The sequence below is a fragment of the Hipposideros armiger genome, unplaced genomic scaffold, assembly GCF_001890085.2.
Source record: "Hipposideros armiger isolate ML-2016 unplaced genomic scaffold, ASM189008v1 scaffold_34, whole genome shotgun sequence".
NCBI classification, from domain to species: Eukaryota; Metazoa; Chordata; class Mammalia; order Chiroptera; family Hipposideridae; genus Hipposideros; species Hipposideros armiger.
Window position 1 is genome coordinate 2,763,100 of NW_017731384.1, and position 24,189 is coordinate 2,787,288.

The 24,189-nt window shown below is 37.5% G+C and overlaps 1 protein-coding gene across 1 annotated transcript in view; it reads right to left on the minus strand.

Moving 5' to 3' along the window:
- SMURF2 (SMAD specific E3 ubiquitin protein ligase 2) overlaps window positions 1–24,189 on the minus strand; it is a 99,258-nt gene that overhangs the window by 66,687 nt on the left and 8,382 nt on the right. The gene's annotated exons all lie outside the window — the stretch shown is intronic.

Genomic DNA, 24,189 nt, shown 5'->3' on the forward strand with positions numbered 1-24,189 from the left:
CAAGGTCTTTTCAGCCCTTTAGTGGATTAAAACTAGAAACAGCCAGATTAGTGAGATGAATGTCAGTGGATTGGCAAATGGATTATTAGATATGTCACATAATATTGTCAAAGAACACTAAAAGAATGAAAAGGGGGGAAAAAACATGTCCCTTCAAATGAAATAACTTACTCAAAGTCTAATATTCCTCTTAAAACAGATAATGGAAAGGACTGTCCTGGGAGGGAGGGAGGAGGCGTGCTGAATCCACAGAGCTGAGGCACTAGAAGAGTTGCTATCCCTTCAAAACTGAGGAAGGAGTCCAACAAGCCAAGTTATAATAGAAACAGAGTAATGACATACCTCTGAGCATCTCAATAATACCATATTATATTCTCTGTTACTAGACAAAATGAATTTTCTTTTCAAGAACAGGCCTTAAAATTCCAAATGGGTACAGGGCCCTCTGTTTCTGCCTTCAATTCCTTTCTCCTCCTCCTGACAGTACTAAGAGAATAACAGTGGTGGGGATCACCAATAACTCTCTTACCTTCCCAGTCAGTCGCCCAACTTTTCCCAACTTCAATGAGTCCATTAGGAAAGGAAGACACCTTTGTACAGTGTGACCACTACTCTGGCTCATTTACTAAGTTGAGGCTTGTTTTGTAGATAGCACTGTCAAATTAAATGCTTTATAGAAAGCATATATTTAGAGATACCAAAATTTTAAAATGTGCACAAAGCCAAATTATAGCAGCCCTAGATGCCCTTGTTTTCTTGTGGATACTGAACTCTCCTAACCCACTGTCATATCAGATACCTGTACTCTGGGCTAAAGATTTTACTGACATAGGCAGAATATATGGTGCTGAACCTACTAAGAGTTCAAATTGATCCTTACATAATCCTGCCTCAGTTAGTCCAATATTTATTTAAACCTGAAGTGATTACCAAGAATAAATCTCACACTGAGTCTTTATTAGAACAAAGATTTATTGTCCTTTGTAACATTCCCCTAATGCTCCTTTAAAACCTAATGGAAAAGACTACAGTTATTCACGTCCTCAAGGCGATCAATAGAATTGTGATCCTTGGACTCCCAGTAGCTCTTAACCAAATACCTCCCTATCCTCCATTCCTTCCATAAGAAATCTAACAGCACTGTTCACACAAGCATACTGCTGATCTTACTAAGACATACCCTCCCTGTTTGCATTTGGTGGCACTTCTCCACTCACCTTATGCCATGCAATTCTTGTTACTTTTAAGCAATATTCAACAATTTGTCAACTGAAATCCCTTTTTTATGAAGTCCTTTTTTGCTCACTTTGTGTATCACTCTTCACCTTTGTTCAAAACTTAATTCTGCAACATTACTCCCTCATCGGATGAACTACATGATTGTTTAGCAATCACTCAAAAATTAATATGCCCAGCTCTGATCCTACAGCTACCCCCTTTTATCAACTCTGATTTAATACTGTTTGTGAAATGACTAATCTTAAAAATCACCAAATAAATAAATAACAAAGACATTCCCAGAGCAGGATATACTGTTACCACCGAGCATGTAGACACTGAAGCAGGTTCACTGCTTAATAAAACGGGGAATCTCTACCTTCCTGTCAAATGATCAAGAAATTCATCTCACTGGAGGAGTTAAACAGAAACTCTGTAATATCCTTCTCTTAATACAGACACTCCACTGTTCATATTATCCCCCAAGTTTCATAAACGTTTTGTGTTTCCCAGCCTAATGTTTTGCCACTAGCACTAATGGCCATGCAATTATTCCCTCAGTGCTCACACAGACTTTCTCCCTATGAAATCATTATGATATGCCCAATGCAAATGGAATCAAAGTCCACTGAAAACTTATTCTGTGCTCTCACATACAAACCTAACTAAATACTATCAGAGACAAACGTGATTCACTCAGTCTTATGCTCAACAAGTGTTCAGTGACACCTTTCTTCTCTGGAAAGAACCTCACAGAAAGGGACCATTTCAGGTCATCCTGTCAACAGTTACAACAGTCAAGCTTCAAGGTGCTGATGCATGGGTTTATGTGTCACAGTGCAAACAAGCTACCGATCCACACCAGTGCATTTCCACACCCCTGAGTAATCGGAAACTGAGTCTAATTAAAAGGACTCCAGAAGCAGATGACTCCAAGAAACACACAATTTGCCCCAAAAACACAATCAAGCTGATGACTACATAGACAGCTTCTGCACAAGATTTTGGAGTAAAACAGAATTATGTATTCTTTTTAAAAAATGATTGCTATAGTATTCTTCTGGTGATTTAACTCAAATACGAAGTGATTGTTGTTTTCTCTTAGTGTGGTGGAACTGAGCTTAACTATGTTTTTAGCTCCTGGTGCAGTGAAAACATATGTTTTCACATTAGCCTGTGCATTGGCAGCTCTACACACCATAATCTCAAGACAAGCACATACATATACACTCAAGACACATACACAAAGCACTTCTGACCAGTCATTTATCTGACCAACAAATCCATACGTCACCAGCCCATCAACAACACACAGAGACTTTGCTTACCTAATATAAACCAGAGATATCACCAGGTCTTTTGGCTTCAAAAGACCTACTCCATTTTTCCTTCCCAAAAAGTTGTCCCCCAGAGCCTACCTAGGACTGTGCTAGATCAGGTTTCCTGCTTGGCAGTAAAACTTCTTCATTCAGTGCTCAATTTTTGGTCTCTAATAGTCTTTGCTTTTCTCTTTAGTGACTGCTTCTAAGATTCTCCCCACTATTAAATTCTAATTCATCTCTCCCTTTCTCCCTCAAGTTTAACAGCATCACCAATCCACACAGTCATCAGGAAACCTGGAAATTTATCCATCATCCATACACTTTCCATAGTAATTTTTCTAAAATAGAACTCAGACTAGATCACTTACTTGCTTCATATCCTTCAATGGCTCGCCAAAACACCTCAGCACACATGGTACTTTCTAATTTGGTCCCTGAACACCATCTTCTCCAGCCTAATCTCACCATACACTCACAAGTACCCTTCACCGACTAAACTCTTTCAATTCAGAATGCCTTCTTCACTATTCTCCAGCTTATATACCTGGCTAAATGCTACAATCCTTAAAAATTAAGCACAATCATCAATTCCCAGCAAAAAGTGATCCTTAACACCTACTCAGACCTCCAGTGATCTGGCCAAGTTCGCTTTTCCTTTCTTATTCTTTTCATGGTACTGTGTTTATCTCTACCATGGCACTTACCAAAATATACTGAAATACCACACTGTAAGCTACCTTAAAAACAAAGATAGGACCGGCAGAGTGGCGCGATGGTTAAGAACTGGCTTGGGACGCCAGAGGGCCCCGGTTCGGATCCCACATATGAGAGCCAGTGACGCTGCCCTCTACAGCTAAGATACTGACTGAACAACAGCTCAACCTGGAGCTGGGCTGCCGTGAGTCGCCGGTGATGTAGGCTGCAGCCCCTGTGGCAGTGGGTTGCCATGGGCTACCGTGTGTAGCCAGCAGCCAGCGTGAGCGGCCGTCCAGAAGCCGGTGACTGATCTGCCTTACCTGGGAAGAGCGCAATGATGGTGCCAACTTGGGCCAGTGAAGCAACATCCTCCACAACTAGACTGAAGAACAAAACAACAGCAACTTGTCTGTTCCCCTTCCCCCAATTCCCCAATAAAAATCTTTTTAAAATAAATAAATAAATAATAAAGATAATACCTTCTTAAACCTCTTCCCGTACCATAGTGCCTGACACATATCAAGTACTCAGTAAGTATTTCTTTACTGAATGAATGACATGTTGGACTGTCACTACTTTAATGGTCTAAACTGCTTCTCTTTTTCTTCCAGCTTTATTTAGGTATAATTGACATAAAAATTGTGTAAGTTTATGGTATACCACATGATGATTTGATACACATATATAATGCAAAATAATTCCACAATAAGGCTAGTTAACTGAAGTCCATTTCTTAAGAGGGAATAAAACCTTTGGTATGTGGATGGTCACTATCTCCTAGGTATCATTTTTTATATAAACTGTTCTTTTAGTGCCACGACAATCAATGAGGGGTGATATAATTTTACTGATAGGAAACTGAGACTAAGAGTCTCAAAACTATCAAGTGTGGAAAAAGATATAAAATTCAAAATTTTCTCAGTTCAAAATTCATACACTTTCCATTATGTTTTGCTGTTTATTTATAGGTAAAATCTAGAGAGGAAAATAGCCCCTCTCATCTACTGTGGCAACTTCATCCCCCACTCCCCGCCAAAACATGATCATAAGTTGTAAAGCGTATTTAAGAATCCTCTCAGAGCAATTATCATTGCACTAGAATAAAAAAGACAATCAGACCAGGGTGAGCCACAAGTTTCTAAAGAGATGAAATTTCCACAGGAACCAACTGGCGTCTTGGGCAAGACCCTTAGAGACGGGGACTGCTATCCTAGGGCAGAATCTTGAAGAAGACATTTTAGTAACAATGCAGTAAAAAGAAAGGCTAGAGTGAATCTGACGGGTAAGTTAATTTTAAGAAAAGAAGCTGAGATGAACAGCAGGTTAACAGAATTTTAAGAACAACATAGCAAAAGGAAACAGAAAGCAAACAGAAAAACAGAACTAAGAGAACAGAGGCCAGGAAAAACAACCATGATAACAAACAGGTAAACTAACTATCAAGAACCAAAGAAAGACTATTCAGAAATCTCCTAGAAGAGCCTAGATTAGAACACTCACCAAGGAGGGCTACCTTGAGACAACAGTTTTGACCTAGGGCCTACAGGAAATGAATCTGGTGACATGACTGCAAGAAAAATACTTAGCCAGAAAATTGGGTTGCTGGTAGAGAAAGTAAAGGCTTAGGCCCAGAAGAAGCTGCAGAGAAAACTTATAAAGCCATAACCCTAAGTGTTAGGTTTAGATGAATGACCTGGGAAATCACAAAAGGTACTTGGAAGGAGTTATTTATAATATTTTAAACAAGTGTCAAGCTAAGAGACATGAAACTACTTGTATTTCAACTATATATAGTTTAAACCCAGAAATGTCCTCATACTATGAAATAGGTTGGCTAGAAACCTGACGTCAGTGAATAGGGTTCTTTTACAAAAAAAGACAATGAATGACAAGGAAAGAGTAGCCACTGGAGGTGACTGGAGGAAACAATCCTCTTTTTTTTTTTTTAATTTTATTGGATAATCATCTGCTTTTGTCCCTAGGTGGTGAAATATAGAATTGATGCATATTAAGTGGTTAGGGGAAATCTTAAAGATTTTTTGTTTGTTTGTTTTACAAGAGGCTTCCATAGTCTTCACGCCTGCATCAAATAGAAAACCACCTCGTTTGAGAGATGATTAGTCAATTGGGAATTTCTAAAATACACGATCCCTCTCAAATTAAATGCCACAAAGGAAAGCTGTTACTCTGCAAGCGAGCTGAGAGCTAATCCGCCAAAACACAAGAAACCAGTCCCTGCCACCACCCAAGCGGGTGCAACAAGCCGGTATACGCAGTAAGGCAGGAAAGCTGTCAGCACTGTCAGACCTGAACGTTTATAACGGTTCTAGGACAACCATCAGAGCAGAGAAAACAAATGACAGTCCATTCTGAGTTGAAACAAATTTAGCCCAAATAGGTATTTTAAACTGTCTTAGAAAACTATAAGAATCACCCAGAGTTAGCCTCTCATTAGCTGAACAGATACAGAATAAGTTGTTTTTACCAAGCTCCTTGAAAGCCCAGGGTAAGAGCTTTCCTTGGATGATTGGGGAGAATTTAAAACATCCCCTGAGGTCCAACTTTCACCAGCACTGAACTAGCTCTGCGGTGTCCTTAAAAAGCAACTACTAGTCAAATGAAGTACATAGTGAAGTCAAGAGAGGTAAGACAGAAAAGTCTCTATTCAGTTTATCAATTAGGGAACCAGTATCCTCACGAAAAGCAGTTTCGGAAGAGGACTGAGCAAAGACTGGATGAGCACTTAAATAAAAGGCAAAAAATGTGGATAAAAATGAGAATAGACTACCCTTTTCTAAAAGTCAGCCTTGGAAAGAATAAATGCAGGCATTAAAGGAAATGGCCTAAAGAAGGGCTTTTTAATATGAGAGGCACATGTGGATATTTAAATTCTGAAAGAAGTGGAAAAGGGTTCTTGATAGGACAAAGTTCCACATTTCAAAAGGAAAATTAACTGGCATTGAATAATGAGGACCACACTTTAACAGGTCTTCGAAAATCCACCCAAGTTCTTATGAGCTACTCTTTCATGACACAAAATGCACTTAACCAGTGCCCTCAAAAAAAAAGTGACAAGATCCTAAATTCTACTTTTGAACTCATTTTCACACTCCCTTTACTGGGTGTAAAAAGTATTTACACAATAAGAACTAATACTCGTTGAGTGTTTACTATTTCCCCAGCACTGTGCTAAGCACATTATATAGGTAGATCATTAAATTCTCTAGATTACTAATACTACTCCCATTCTACTAAAGGAAATTCAACTTTAAAGAAGATCAACATACCCAGTAAAGTTGCACTTTACTATCATACACTGCCTCTCATCATCTGTTAACTAACCATCATTCTGGTGTTCTAAGTCTCTCTTCTTATAAAGGGGAAAAGGCAACACTTTCAATCTCCACAAGTTTTGACTTGATTAAGTTTGGGCACGTGAACCACAATTTCTCCATTCGCTCAGATGTCTGAAGGTGGACCGGCCAAAGCATCCTGTGTAATCCACACCACATGGTTAATAACTCACCATGGCCCAACATACTCCTAACATCAGTCCTCCCAGGGAATGTTTGCCAATTAAAGGAAATGAATCTCCAATTGACTTACATTCAGTCAGCTGTCGAAGGAGACATGAGCAGAGAAAAACCAAACTTCTCTTAATTCAAAACACTCACTCAGCCTATTTGACCTACAAGCTGGTTTTAAAGGAAGTTACAAACACTTCAGTCTGCACCCCCTCCCCCTTTTTCTGGGCTGGAGGGAAAAGTGAGACAAAAAGGAACTACTTGGGGGAAGGGGGGGACCACAGACATGGGGGGGGACTGTTCAAAGGCCTCAAGACTCTCTGTCAAGAGAGCTAAACAATTTAGGAAGACAATACAATTCAGAGCTTAGAGACAAAAGTAAAACACATCTGTGTTCAAATTCTAGCTCCCCCACATTTACCAGCTTTGAGCCCTTGGAGAAATTACTTAACCTCTCTAAAATCAGTGTTTCCTGATGATATAATAGTAATATTTGTGCCCACCTACTTCACAGGATTACTTTGAGAATGAAATGAGATGGCTTAAAGAATTTCTTCATACTTGGCACACAGAGGTACGTGGTATTTATTACTATAATAAAAGGAAAAATCCCATGACAGATTCCTCTGTACCCAGGGTACTGGGACATGATCAGAATCCCTTCAAATCAGATAGATGAACAAGAATTTCAACAAGAAACTAGACTATAAAACAGAAGCAGAGGCAAGAAACTCCCTTTCCACTGATCCCAGTATCATTCCATCCCTGTTGAAATGTTTGTATTAGCTGGGTAAAAATATAATAATAATAAATACAGTCATTTACACAAGCCCCTTAGCATATATTTATAATACAACATAAGAATAACCATTAAGTATGTTATATTCACTACACTGCAAGCTTAAATTCCAGGACTCAACTGCCTTCACTGGTTTGTTGTTTACATAATATGAATGATTTCACAACTTCAGTTAATTAGAGGCATCATGGGCTTCAGTAAAATTCTGGCCTCTACAATTTTAAGGCTTTAATAATAGGCTTAAATCATTGAACAGCTCTCAATGCTATATGTTACTTACAGGTAACTTGGGGACATAGGCAACTACCAAGAAATTACCCCAAAAAAACCCTGAAAAATTTTATACTCTCCATACAAAGATACAATAAAAACAGAAAATGCAAATAAAACACTTCACTCAATGAACACTGCCCCCAAAAAATAAAACAATAAAAATTTTAATGGGGGAAAAAGCCTTAATAAAACATTCCAAGTTCAACTAAATACACTCAAACAAGAGTTTGGAGATGCACAAAAACCAACAGAATGGGGAGAAGGAAAAGGAAAAGAGGCGGAAAAGAATGAGGAAGAGGAAAAAGACCAAATCAGGAAAGAAACTGAAGATAAAACTATTGCAAAAATGAAAAATAAATTGCAAGGTGTCAAGGGGAGAAGAGAATCAAATGAAAATCAAATGAGTCACTGAAAAGGCAGGAGACAACCAAGAGAATGAAAGTGATATTAAAAAAAAAAAAGTGAAAAGGGCACAGAATGAGGGTGAAGTGGAAGGGAGGCAAAGAAGGTCAATATACTTATACATGGGAGTCTCCATGGAAGAAAAACAAATAAAAGATTTTTAGAATATTTAAAACTTTCCAAGAATAAGAAAAAAACAAATCTACATAATAAAAGGGCCCATCATATACATGGGAAAACTGACTCAAAACAATAAACCCTGAGACATATCCTAGTAAAACGAGACTTTAAAGACAAAGAAAGAAATCCCCAGGGCTTCCAGGCAAGATCAAATTACTCAGAAGAAAACAGGCCGATATCAAACTTCTCAAGAACAACACACATACACAGCAGCAAGGCAACTGTAGAGAAAAGCATTTTCAAGAAATTTAAGGAAAGAAAGTGCAAGTCAAGGGTATTACATTAAGCAAAACGCTCCTTCAGGTAACAAGGCTATTGAAAAACAGTTGTTTTCAAATGTGTAAGAACTCAAGAAATATTCTATCTGTGGACCCTTCTTGGGGAGTACTGCAGGGTGAGCCTCATCCAAGCAAGAAATAACTGAGGCAAGTTAAGAGAGCTGGCTGTGAGCATTATATTTATTTACAAAGAATTAAAAAGAAGACAGAGAGAGGGCATGGGTAAAAGGAGAGTATACAAATATTGTATGTTCTGACAAATTTTATATGTAACAACACCCTGATAATAGAAGATATTTAGCACATGTACACAAGAACCATCACAGAAATTGATCACGTTAGGACACACACACGCACTGCAAAAAGTCAGAAAGTTTCATAAAAGAGAACTATTACACTCTAATCATAATTAAATGTAATCAATGAAATAAAATTAAATCCCTTGTTCTTGATTAGAATGTTTCACTCAACATCATCAAAATATTGTCCCTATGTTAACCTATGAATTTAATGAAATCCCAACAAAAATATTAGCAATTGTTCCCTAGAGCTAGAAAAACTGATACATAGCACATATGAAAATACTGCAGAAGAATTGATAGGAAAACACAGAAAAGGAAAAGCTACGCGGGAAGGGAAAATCTAGCCCTGCCAGATACTGAAACAAACTCAAAGCCTCTATAATTAAAACCACTAACACATAAGTAGATGCACATTAATAGACAGGCTGATGGAATGTAAAGTACAAAAATAGACCCAATTTCTTACTTCACTATTTTCCCATAATATATTTGATATACATATCCCTTTACAGGACATATACCAATGAAACATTTGTTTTCATACTTTTTATCACCACAGCTATCTGCAGCCTAGGGGAGAGCCTGCCCCATTCATCTTTCCTTCCATCCATACAGCCACAATAACACATTCAGGGCCTTATGGTGACAGAACAGACAGCAGGATGAATGAATGAATACTCACAGGAAATGAGGATAATTTATCTCAGAATGAACAGAAATAACTGCAAAATCACCAATTACTGGTGACTACTAATGTGTAAAAGCTTCTTTGTCAAGGAAGTGTGATGACATTCTAAAGTAACTCAGAAATTATTTGCAGTTTGATCTGTGTAACACTAAAAATGACCATCCTCCTAGACACACACAGACTCACCAGAACTTTATTCCCAAAATGAGGTGAGCACAACTGATGGTTTATTAAAAGTAAAATTTCAAACTGTCATATACAGTCGCAGAAATATGTTTGTCACATTGAAATTTTAAAATTACATCAGCAGAACTCTTGTTAGCTCTTTTTAGCCTACCCTCAAATGTGGTGATCATTATCCTGGGGTACTATCCTTAGTCCTAGGTTTTTATGTCATTTGTGACATTGCAAGAAAGAGAGAGAGAGAGAGATGGATGCAGACTTTGACCCTTGAAGAATTTTTTCTAGATTTTTTTCTTTTTCACAGTTCTTTTCCTTCACAAACAGAAAAGTATAAAAATTTTATTCTCCATATTGCTAAGTGCTATTTGAAATGTCTATTTTAAGTTAGTCGCATTTTTTAACTTTAAGGTGTGTTAACAAAGTACTATATCACTCAAGAGAAACTCTTATCACTTCTTAGATTCATCTTATTCACTATACACTCTAGTCAAGAAATTTAAAAGTGATCATGTAACAAAAACTACACTAATTCAGGACTCTGAAGACAACATGATATAACAGGGAATGCACATCAAAATAGGAGTCAGGAGACTGTTGTTGAGTAAGTCACTTAACCTCTCTGGGCTTCTTTTTCTGTGATATGAAATTGGATCCTATGCCAGGAAAAAACCAAAACTGTCCACATACACAAATTTACATACAACCCAGGGGATTTCCAGTACCAGGAGCCAATCCACAGACTTCTTAAAGGTCTACATAGCCCAAGCTAAGGTAATTAATTACTTGGTTCTCAGTCAGCTGTAAAACTTGTTTGTTTCTAAGAGCAAGTATTTTAGCAATAAAGCCATAAGGTAATTGACAAAGCAGAGGAAAAAAAGCTGCGACAGTAAAAGTGATCAACTTCACTAATAAAAGACTTTCAAACCCTAAATTTTTAAAACACACCATTTACTCACCTATAAAATTGCCAAACACTAAAAAATTGATAATGTTCATGGCTACCAATGCATTTTCCACAAGTTTGGCTTTTGGTCATTTATAAACAAGCATCCTAAATACAGGCACTCCCCCAAGAAAAAAATACCCAATATGTTGCATAGACTTTCAGTGCCTCCCACCCTGGACTTCAGGTTCACTGTCCCAGGGTGCCCTTTGCCTCTCTCTGCCTTTCCCTTTGCGTACAATCACTCATGTGTTCCTATTTCATAGTGTGCCCTCTCTTTTTAGTGGGCATATCCTTCAGTAGCTTCCTAAGAAGGGATAAGTGGAAATAAGTGTCTGGCAGGGTGACCTAGCTAGGGAGTATCTATATATCAGTATCAGAAGTGTTTTCTCGGGAGCTGCCCAACTTTTCCCAGAAAAGACTTCTTCATAAAGGATAAAAGACATAATTGGTTGCTAGTGTTCTTGGAGCTGAGCCGTGCAAGGGTGCTGGGAGTCGCACTGTTTAAGATGTTGCCAATCCTCTATTTTCAGGTAAGCACGTCTCCCCCTACCTTCCAAGGTGCCAGGTATCCCTGGGTCTGGAACCAGTTTGGTTAACTTTCTCCACCAAATAAATCTTTAACTCTTATTGAGTGAGGGTTGAGGAAGAATAGTCACCTGGTTGCCTGGAACCAGGTACAGGCAGTTTTCAGCCTCTTATCTCATCTGCACCCTCAGAGATATATCTGGTGCCTCCAATTCCGGAGTCTTGTCTAGAGATCTGTGATATGAACTAGCTGGAATACTAAGGGATTTGGGATCCCCCTCCGCAAATACTTTTTAATCTACTTTTCTCAGTTAAATTACCCCCTCCAACCACCACCTTCTCCCTTCCTCATATTTTTTGACATCACTTATTTGCTGTGTCCTATTCTTTTTGCTCTTGTAGATATATATGCTGTTTTTATCTCTTTACGCTCATTGAATGGGGTTTGGGGAGAGAACAGAGATAAACATTTGTTCAATCCCCCAGGCTTAAAAAGATGACAGGTGATTTTTATTTTATGCTAATAACGCGTATATATACTGGGGTGCATCCAGGTTGTGTGGACCTAGAGTTTATCGTTTGGGGGCCCCACTTTAATACAAAATTAGATATGAAAGAAAATGTTCAATTTAGAATGAGAAAATAAATCTTAAATTTTAACAAACATCATAAAAAAACAGAAAATAGTGTTTTTGTTAATTGACATCTCTATACTACCTTTTCCCCTAACTTCTTAGCTGTATACTCTTTGATGACCTCTTCCCATATGACGGGGTTTTTTGCAATTTGTTTTACTGAGATAAAAGTCATATAACAAAATTCACCATTTTAAACTGTTCAATTTAATGATTTTTAGTAATATTGCCAATGCTGTACAGCCATCACCACTATCTAATTCCAGAACATTTACATGACCCCAAAAAGCAGCCCCATACCTATTAGCAGTCACTCCCAATTCTCCCCTTCCCCATGTCCCCTGACAACCACTAATGGACTTTATGTCTCTATAACATTTGCCCACTGGAATCATATAATACGTGACCCTTTGTGTCTAGCTTCTTTCACTCAGCATAAATGTTTTTGAGGTTCATCTATGTTGTAGCAAGTATTAGTAACTTCATTCCCTTTCATGGCCGAATAATATTCCATTGTATGGATAGACCACATTTTGTTTATCTATTCATCAGCTAATGGACATTTGGGTTGTTTCCATCCAACTATTTTGTTCATTATGAGTAACGCTGCTATAAACATTGATGTACAAGTTTTTGTGTGGCCATATGTTTTCAATTCTCCTAGTTATATACCTAGGAATGGAACTAAGTCATATGGTAATTCTATGTTTAACTTTTTAAGGAACTGCCAAACTTTTTGCCACAGTGGCTAAACCACTTTACTTTCCCACCAACAATGTATGAAAATCCTTACCAATACTTATGTTCCCATTTTTTATTATAGCCCTCCTAGTATGTGTGAAGTGGAATCAAATTGTGGTTTTGATTTGCATTTCCCTCATGACTTATGATATTGAGCATCTTTTCATGTGCTTAGTGGCCCACCAGTATATCTTCTTTGGAAAAATGTCTATTCAAATCCTTTGTCCATTTTTTAATTGGGTTGTTTGTCCTTGTGTTGTTGAGTTGTGAGAGTTCTTTATATATCCTGGATACTAGACCCTTATTAGATATATGATTTACAACTATTTTTTGTAACATATTTTATGAGTTGTCTTTTTACTTTCTTGATAGTGTCCTTTGGGGCACAAAAGTTTATAATTTTGATAAAAGTCCAATTTATTTTTTTCTTTGGTTGCTTGTGCTTTTGGTGTCATATTTAAGAAATCATTGCCTATCCAAGGTCTTGTGTTTCCAAGAGTTTTTATGGTTTTAGCAGTTACATTTAGGTCTTTAATCCATTTTGAGTTGATGTTTTTTATATGGTGTGAGGTGGCAGTCCAACTTCATTCTTTTGCGTGTGGATATCCAGTTGTTCCAACACCATTTGTTGAAAAGACTAAACTTTCCTCATTGAATGGTCTTGGCACTCTTATCGAAAATAACTGACCACAGATGTATGAGTTTATTTCTGGACTCTCGTTTCTATTCCATTGATCTATATGTCAACGCTTACGCCAGTATCACATTTCTCACAAGTTTTATAATGTCATTTTCCATAGAGATAACAGGAAAATAATTCAGTCCTTCCTCTAGCATAGTTGAACATTTTTGTTGTTGATAATAGCTTAGAAAAGTTTCTTTTATAGCACAGGGCCATTCCTGGTAATGTTATGTAAACTTTTAGGATTGTCGTCAAACTTGGGGAAAACTCTCAACAAGTCTCTTTCATATGAAGCTTTAAGATTTGTAAGAATTTTTCCATAGACTGGCTTTTGGCATCAAACCTTGTTTTTCCTCCACTAAGCACACACTTCAGGTGCCAGATGCGTGGGACACATTCCTATCACTATACCATCTCTAGGCCTGCACATTTATGTCACAATGCCAGGTGAGTTAACACAACGTGTAGTGTTCCTAGAAACTATCCCCATACAGAGACTGGGAACCACATAATCCTACCAAAACCCAACTAAATATATCCCCAAGTCAGCTCCCCATAGCAGATGCCCACTACGCCTACGGCCACTCCAATGCCACCAACATGAGAAGTTTGACAGAGGGGAAGTCGGTGTAGAGACAACAATCTCAAGTGATTGTGGTTAAGACAGCTTACATCTGCAAATTCTTCATAACTATGTGATCATGTACAGGAAATGTTGTTTCTTGACTGGGGTGCTGGTTATATAGGTGTGTTGTTTGTGAAAAATCTTAAGCTGCACTCTCATAATCTTTGCACTTTTTCTGTGTATAGAATATATACCAGTAAAACCATTTTTAACTTCCCTGGCAGTCTGATTATGTCAGTAATTTTGTACCCAAAGCGGTACATTGTTTTGCATGGAAATTTGTTGTTTTATATTGTAGGCCTGTAATTCTTAGGAATTACTCACTTAAATCTGTCCAAACAAGAGTCTAGTAGGGCATCCCAGGTATGATAAAGTTTGAAACACAAAATCATAAGTTATAATAGATAATTATAAAAAATAATATAATTTTATTCAATAATGTAATCAAATAAAAAACACTGCAATTTGTCATCGGCCGGCGTTCTCGTCGGCTATCACAGGACACTGCAGGATCGCAGGGAGCAGGTAAGGGACTTCTCTGAGACACTGCAGTGTAATCCCGAGTGTGGCTCGGGGTTATCGCTTCTGGCAGTGAAAATTAACCTCGAGCCACACTTGCGATTACCTCCAGGGTGGTTAAAAGTGACCATATAAATTCATTACTAGCATCCCTCCTGGGCCCTCAGAGAGGACCCTAAAAGTTAAGCTTCATTAGTCTCATGAGTTTCATTAGCTTCATGAATTTCACAGTAAACTCACCTCTATACATATATAGCAAATTGGATATCACAAGATGTGGTTTCCAGTACCACCACAGAGACTTGTGTCTTTCCAACTAGCCATGGGACTTAGAGAAGACACACATGGCCTCCCTGAGCAAGTTACTCACCTAAAATGGAGAAGTTAGATTATATACTCTAAAACATCTTTCTAGTAGTCATTATTTCAAGAAATATTTAGAGTACCTCCTAAATGTTTAGCATTACACTAGGTGAATGAAACACACACACTCCCTCCCTGCCAGAGCTCCCAACTGAATAGGAATAAAAAACAATGAGCAACATTAGGTAAAAACTAAGGAAATCTGAATAAAGTATGATTTTAGTTAATAACATATCACTATTGGTTCATTAATTGTGACAAATGTACTATACTAATGTAAGATTAGTTAATAATAGGAGAAACTGGGTGTGGAGTATATAGGACTTCTCTGTGCTTCTCTTTGCCATTCTTCCGTAAAATTTATCTTTAAAAAAGACAATAAACAGGTGAAGAAATAAATATGAAAATAAATTGTAATAAGTCTTTTGAAGTTAATAGGATACTGTGATTGAGATTAATGATGGTAGAAGATACTGTAGACAAAGAGTTCCCTGCAGCAAGAGCTCTTTGAGGTGATACTTCAACTGACACAGAAAAATAAGCAACAAGATCCCTACAAAAAAATTATATATGTGTACATATATATGTGAACATGTATATGTGGCCCTACAGTGGGAAAGACATTGGTCTTTTCAATAAAATAAAACACAATGTGAGTAAAGCATAATGAGCAAAGGAAAAGACCAGTCAACAGGGGCCAGATTATACAGGACCTTGTGCAAATGATGTCCATTTCATTCAAATGGAATGGAAAGCCACTGGAGGGTTTGAAGCAGGGGAACAAAATTATCCAATTTACTTTTTTTTTTTAAATGAATCTGCTCTGTAGAGAATGGATTATAGAAGGTTTAAAGAAAAACAATGCAGTCCCAAAGGAGGAGCACTAAAATTCTTTGATTCTTAACCCTGAATTATAATACTATTTCATTATAAAAATTCAAGGGAATTAAAGAAATTCATACATTTGCATAAATGATTTTATTCAAATAGAATGTGCCTTTTCTCTTTTTACCAGTCTGCTTATTTCCATTGATTATCCTTTTTATTTTTTTTTAAGATTTTATTGGAGAATCGGGGGAGGGGAACAGTGTTGGGGATCGGGGAAGGGGAACAGACAAGTTGCTGTCCTTTTGTTCTTCAGTCTAGTTGTGGAGGACATCGCTTCACTGGCCCATGTTGGTTTTTTCATTGTGCTCTTGCCGGCTGAGGCAGATTGGTTGCCCGCCACTGGATGGCCGTTCGCAGCGGCTCTTGGCAGCTCATGCGGGCTACCAGCCACTCACGGTAGCTTACGGCAGCCCACTGCAGCCCCGCTGCAGCCTACGCCATCGCCGGCAATTCATGGCAGCCCAGCTCCAGGTCGAGCTGTTGTTCACCATCTTAGCTGTAGAGGGTGCAGCTTCACTGGCCCTCATGTGGGATCCGAACCGGGGCCCTGCTGCTCAGAGCTGGCGTCCCAAGCCAACTCGTAACCAACGCGCCGCTCGACTGGCCTGGTTATCCTTTTTTTTAAGTATCTTTTTTATCCTTTACTAAAATAATTTATGGATTTTTATACTTTAATAACAACTTTAACTTTTCTAGAAGCTGTTCAAAATTTTTATGTCATTTGTTAAGTGCTCTGTAATAAAATTCTTGGAAACTTCAAAAGTAGAACATAAAATAACTAAATTATAAAAGCTAGAAAATGGTATCTATTAGATGAGGATACCAAAGAGTATGTAGTCCAGCCCAAAAAAACAAAAAGGAGCAGCAGCTACTGGCACTGCCACCTATGACAATTTTTTAAATGGCTGCCAAATTTTTTAATAGTTTTTCCATCAAGAGATGGGGGTCTGTGTTCTTTCCACTTGAACTTGCTTGTAACCAATAAAATGTGGCAAGAATTTCCTAGGCTACTTCAGAAAAGAAGATGCAGCTTTCGCCTTATTCATTGGGCAATTCCTGCTGGTGCGCTGACCCAGTCATATTAGCTGCCATGAACTGCCCTGAAGCTGCCATGAACTGCCCTGAATCTGCCCATGCAGAGACCTGAAGAGAGGGAGGAATGCCTAGCCAGCTCCCAGCTATTCCAGCTCCAGTCATCATCTGAATAAAACACATGACAGACCCTGAGCCAAAACCACCCAGCAGAGCCCTTCCCAAACTCCTGACCCACATAAACCATTAGACATAATAAAATTACTGTTTGTGTTTTAGGCTTCTAAGATTTGGAGTCGTTTTTTTATACAGCAATCATAATAAGCCTTTATAGCCAATACATGATAATTAGTTCAATTAACTGAATGAAGGGGAAGAATGAATATCTATCAATAAGGGTGGCTATCAATACGGGCGGATTTTCCAGATAGAGGCCAGCTTTCATATATTTAAGGGATTTGAAAAAGCTATGTAATAAGTAAGCACATTCTCCTGAAGTCAACATGTTGGCCTTAGAGCCTCTACAGATTCCTTCCCTGCATCATGATTCTCCTAGAGCAAAAGAAAGGGCATAAATATATTTACCAGGTCACTGAGCAGCAAACTCAGAGTCCTGCATTATAATCCTTCTAAATGTAGTAACCTATTATGGCCTAATCCTCGGGATCTCTTCAACCGAAATGAGTGAACCAGTTACTGCAGAAGCATCAGAACCGCCAAACAAGCAAATATTAGATTTATTCTCTTTTGAACTAAGAATCGCTACACATTACCACTAAGCAGGTATGTGCATCTACTTAAATTATGTATCTAATCCATTTCTTATGCTTTTAGTCATTTAATTAAAAAAATATCTAATGAGCACTGTAGGAATACAAATAAGGGACAGTTCATAGCTTACAAGGGAGTTGGTGGTACTGTGGGGAAAACATCAATACAGGCAGTGATTTTTTTTTTTAAGATTTTATTGGGGAATTGGGAGAGGGGAATAGCGTTGGGGAATCAGGGAAGGGGAACAGACAAGTTGCTGTCCTTTTGTTCTTCAGTCTAGTTGCAGAGGACACTGCTTCACTGGCCCATGTTGGTATTATGATCATTGTGCTCTTCCCAGCTGAGGCAGTCGGTCGCCAGCCATTGGATGGCCGCTCACCATGACTCAAGGCAGCTGGCCACTGGCTGCTTACACTGGCTGCCGGCCACTCTCGGTAGCTCACAGCAGTCCACTGCAGTAGGGGCTGCAGCCTACGCCGTCGGTGGCCATTCACGGCAGCCCAGCTCCAGGTCAAGTTGTTGTTCACCATCTTAGCTGTAGAGGGCAGTGTCACTGGCCCTCATGTGGGATCCGATCCAGGTCCCTGCTGCTCAGAGCTGGCGTCCCAAGCCAACTCTTAGCCAACACGCCACTCGTCCAGCCCCCAACCAGTGACTTTTAAGTCAATATGACAAATGATACAAAGAAGTATGCTAATGTACTGTAGGAGTATATATAAGAGCGTGCTGATTGTTCTGTTTGCTCCTCCAGGACCATTCTCCATCCTTTATTCAGCGTGTCCTAGGAAGCTAACCTTTATGAATGCCATAAACTAGTCTCCCTTGCCCTCTGGCTTCAAATTGGGTTCAGTAAATGAGAAGCAACGAGGGTCTCTCTGGGTTCCCATAACTACTCGCTTCCTTCGCGCTTGCTGACCCAAAGATGGTGCAACTTCCTACCCTTGCTAGTCCCTACACTGCACTATTCCTACTCCTTGTCAGGGTTCCCTTAGCCCTGCATTTATTGTAAGTAGTCCCTTAATGACATTCTCTTTCACCTGCTGTGAGAATGTTAACTGTTTCCTATCTGGACCCTAACTGATAGGGGTGAGAAATTCAGCCTGGGGAAATCGGAAGACTTCTCAGAGAAGATAATGCCTCAGCTATGTCTTAGGAAGGAAGACTAAGTAAGGGAGGAAAGTAATAAAGTCTAAGGAAACAACACTGTCAAAAACTTGGAGATTTGAGAGACTATGAAAAGAATTAGAAAAGGTGAGGAGTTCAGAATGGTGCAACATAGGAGCATAAAGGGAACACAGGCAAAATGAGAAACAATGCAAAAACCAAATCATAAAAGAGTTTTTAAATGAAGGTATTTAACAGACCTAGTTTCTATAATAAACAAATTCAAAGAAAACTCAAAGAAAAAAGGCAGGGGGAGCTATAGTTTAACAGAGACAAGACATACCAACCACATAACTTTTTCCTGCATCCTGATTAGAACAAACAAATTATTCAAAAAGTGGGAGGGGGAAAAAGGAGGAAAAGAAGAATTGGAAATGCATCCCTTCATGAGATGAATACAGTTTTCTTATTTTCAGTTAGTTCATGTATCTATGAGTGAATATTATTTATTGTAAATATTCCATTCCTATTCTATTCCTATTTTTCATTATTATAAATTTAAGTGCTAAGAAAACTTATTCACATAAATAAATATGTATGTGGGAATTTTACTGTAGCAATATCATCAAACTATTTTAATTCTTTGAGTTATATGCTCCCCCCAAAATTACAGTAATCTATCATAATTTAACTTTCTGAAGAGTAATGGCATTTAACTTATTTTTATGAAAATTACTTTTAATGATCAGCTAACAACTTGATCAGGTTCTTTAATTTTGCTGAAAATTAAGGACTGGAAACCACCTGGCTTGTGAAAAGACATTAATCTATCACTGGAGTCACTGACTTCTCAACAACCTCACCAATATTCTGATTTGTTTCTTTCGTGCCCTGGGAAGCCTCTTACCACGGGACAATATATTATGTGGGATGAGCAAGAGATGTACTTTTCTTTTGTAAAGTGGAAGGAAGAAATATGAAAGACTGATCAATTTTAGGATCTGAAAATTGAGCTCCCTTAAAAATATCCATGGGCTTTCATTCTTTTTATTGCATTCACCCTCATTGCGTGTACCACTAACTTTAGCACTGACTGTTTGGTTATTTCATCCATCAAGTCGTATCTCTGTTTGTTTACACTGCAAATTCCCTGAGAACAGTATCAGGGTCCAAACCACTTCTTGAAATCCCAGAGCCTACACCTCCATGTTAGGTGCATATAAGACTCTCAACAAATGTTCCCTGGGTCCGGCCGAATGGCGTGTTGGTTAAGAGCTGGCTTGGGATGCCAGTTCTGAGCAGCAGGGCCCGGTTCGGATCCCACATGAGGGCCAGTGACACTGCCCTCTACAGCTAAGATGGTGAACAACAGCTCGACCTGGAGCTGGGCTGCTATGAGTCGCTGGCGACTGCATAGGCTGCAGCCCCTGCTGCAGTGAGCTGCCATGAGCTACCCTGTGTGGCCGGCAGCCAGCGTGAGCTACCGACAGCTCATGTGAGCGCCCGTCCAGAGGCCGGCGATGGGTCTGCCTCACCAGGGAAGAGTGCAATGATAATAGCAACATGGGCCAGTGAAACTATGTCCTCCACAACTAGACTGAAGAACAAAAGGACAGCAACTTGTCTGTTTTCCTTCCCCTGATTCCCCAGCGCTGTTCCCCTCCCCCAATTCCCCAATAAAATCTTTTAAAAAAAATGTTCCCTGAATGAACACTAAATATTTCATCACAATCCCAAGTCCTGTTTCTAGTTAGAGAAAACAGACTTAGGAGTTAACCAAAATGAAAATCAGAAAAAACACTTGAAAATCATCACCAACCCCATTTTAAAGTAACAAAAGACTGGTTTCTTACCTAAGCTTTCCCACCTACCTAAAATAAGAAAAATTCAAAACTAGGAAATAGATCATTAAAATACATAAGGATTCATATTTTATTACAAAGGACCTTGGGTATACAAATAGCCCCATTTTGATAGAACTAGAATAGCTGCATCAACTGTTCCATAAAAAATCTATTACTGTCCTCTTCTTAAGATTTAAGGAAAAAAATTTCATCAAATAAAAGGTTCTCATTTCACTTTCACTGATTCGGAATACCTATAAAATTAGGGTCAGAATAGTAATTAAATTAGATAATAAATGAGGACACTTTAAAACTGTAGAGCTCTGAATGGAAATTATCTTCCTAACATTGACAGACTAGTTATATGTGTAATTTTTTTTAGGTGACATTGCAAAAACAGATCTTTTGGCATTGAATATCAGATTGATCTTTATTTTGTTAAGAAGTAAATTCTGCAGAGTATGGTAAGAGTTCTATCTATCAAGTCAAATATTAACAAATGAATACTTCAGTCCTATATCTTTGTAACTTAACATTGTCAAAATTATTAAGGTATAAGTGTCAGTTAACTCAATAACGACATCAAAGAGAGCCTATTATTTGTTTCAAATGAGGTTCTTAAGACCATGTAAGCTTTTTTCAATTTTGTCAATCATTCTTTAACTCACAAATATTTACTGAAGATGTACTATGTACTGAGTACTGTGTTAGACATGGTATTTTCAATGTATCAAATGCCATTTTATTTTTCTTAAATTTAAAAAAGATTTTTCCGTCATCTTCCTTTACAAAATTTCTAAAATTCAATTTTAAAAAGCAACTCTTTCAACTTTACTTATAGTATTAGATTCATATGATTCTGAATGATCCAACCAATCAAGAAGTTTTCTTTACTACAGAAAGTTATATTGAAAACATGATGACATAAGATCACACAAAAATAAAAGTAGAACTAATTAACCACTAATGTTTGGAATTCTAGTATAACAAATAACATGCAGCACATAGTTCATATAAGAAAATTTATCCTAAAGTAGAAATTTTAATTAGAAGCCAGCATCACCTTTGATAGTTTCTAATTCTCCAACTCCATTTATTTCAAGTACTACACTCATTTAGTGGTTCAGTTTTACAGGTCTTTACTCACTGTTGACATCTACCTGTGTAGAAATAACCCCATCTACTGGCAAGGAGTGAAACTACAGGCTATTTTTGAAAGGGTCAGCAAGCTACAGGGAAATGTATTAATTCATTAAAAATTTGGATCCAAACATTTCCCCCACCTGCAAAATCCTAAGCCATTCAAACTGTTCTCCAAAGCGCCTCTACTTCTTACCAAAAATAAAGAGTGAGGGGTAAATACAATTAATCTTCTAAATGTTTGCTATATTATTGAAAAAGAAAATTATAACACAGTAGCTAATTTAACTCTATGAATTCTTTATAATACACTTGTACCCCAAAGTGTACAAGACATTTATGCCTATCTTATAAGTCATGATACCATTTAAATCAATACCTATATTAATGTTGTACTTGCTTCTATAAAACAGTATATAATTGGTTATGACTAACATATTTAAAACAGTCTGGTCAAAAACGACAAATAATAATTTACAGCTTTAACAATATTTTTCACATATACTATATCTTGTCCAGCAGAATCCTAAAATAAATAACACTGTCATTTAAAGCATGTACTTATAACTAAAAGCAGAGGCACCAAGAAAATAAGTGATTTGCTTAAAGGCACAAAGCTAATTAGTGGCATAACTAATATCCAAACCCAAATTTTCTGCCCCCAAGTTCTATACTCTTTCCACAACATTTCACTGTCTCCCACAAAATTACCAAGTATAATTTTCACAGTAAGTAAGACCTACATTATGATGTTTGCTTTGTGACAGTTCCCAGGAATGTACCGTGGTCAAATAAAAAAGTCTGCTTAGATTTTAATAAAATTAAGTTTCTTCCTTTCATTTGTCTTATAGAAAAAAATACATAATCATAATATAAAAAATACAAGTTAAAAAACCCATGATTCAATTCACATTTAATAAAACAATTATATCTTTTCTATTGCCACATTTTAGATGTTTATTCTTTTCATCCCACCTTTTTCTAAAAAGGAACTGAGGAGAGTTGATAGCTAGTCAACAGGCAAACCTTCCTAAGTCATGCTTGTTGCAATCCACTTTCATAAGTAAAAGATAAAAATAATAACAAAAATTTTGACAAGAAAAAGAAAGTCCAATCTGCATCCACTCTGATTTCTTATATCTCCATCCATGATATCACATAATAAAAACAATGTCTGGGACATGTCAAGAAATTGATAAATATTTGTTGGATATACAAATGAATTAATGGCTCTAAAGCATTACAAGGTCCTAAAGGATCCTAAATTTAAAAAATTCAATCATACTTATTAATCTATTCTTATCAAAATGTTTACAAAAACTCTTTTATCAGTGTTTGAAATCGGAGGACTTACATTAAAGTTATAGAAATCAAGATAGTGTGGATTACAGGTGATAAACTTCTAAAGGACAGAATTATAAATAAAAGGAACAGAATACAGTCCAGAAATAGAACTACATGTATATTGTCAATTGATTTTCAGCCAAAGTGCCAAGGCAATTCAATGGAGAAAACAGAAATATTTTAACAAATAGTGCAAAAAAAATCTGATATCCATATGGGAAAGAAAAAAGAAGAACCTATCCTTATGTCTTATATCATATTAAAAAATTAACTTTAGAAGCATCATAGATCTGAATGTAAAAGCTAATATTATAAATTATGCAGATGAAAACATAGGAGAAAATGTTTAGGACTGTGAATTAGGAAAATATTTCTTAGGGCATAAAAAGCATGAACCACAAACCAAAAATAGGTGAACAAGGCTTAATCAAAATTCAAAACTTCTGTTCTTTGAAAAGCTATTGAGAGGAGAAAAAGTCATGATATAGGAGAAAATATTTGCAAAACACATATCAGGTAAAGGACTTGTATCTGTTCCTGCCATTAAATGTTTTTTGAAATTTTTATTTTAAAAAAAGACTTGTATCCAGAATACAAAAGAATTGCCAAAACTCAATAAGAAACAATCCAATTTTAAAAATATAAGCAAAAGATTTGAACAGATATTAACTGAAGATAAATGGATAACAAATCCACGAAAAGATGCTTAACACTGTAGGTCAATAAGAGAATTACAATTAAAGCTACATTGAAATACCTCTAACACACCAATTAGAATGGCTATAATCAAGGACTGACAACTGCCAAGTGTTGGTTAGGATTAGGAGCAACTGGAGCTCTCATACATTGCTGGTAAAAATGCAAAAATAGAACAACTTTGAAAATACAGTTTAGCAAATTCTTTTAAAGTTAAATACATATTTATCATAAAATCCAACAATCCTAATCATGAGAAATAAAAACATGTTCACAAAGAGACGTGTACTCAAATGTCTGTAGCAGCTTTATTCATAAAGGCCAAAACCAGGCCGGCCGAGTGGCGCGATGGTTAAGAACTGGCTTGGGATGCCAGAGGGCCCCGGTTCGGATCCCACATGTGAGGGCCAGTGATACTGCCCTCCACAGCTAAGATGCTGAACAACAGCTCAACCTGGAGCTGGGCTGC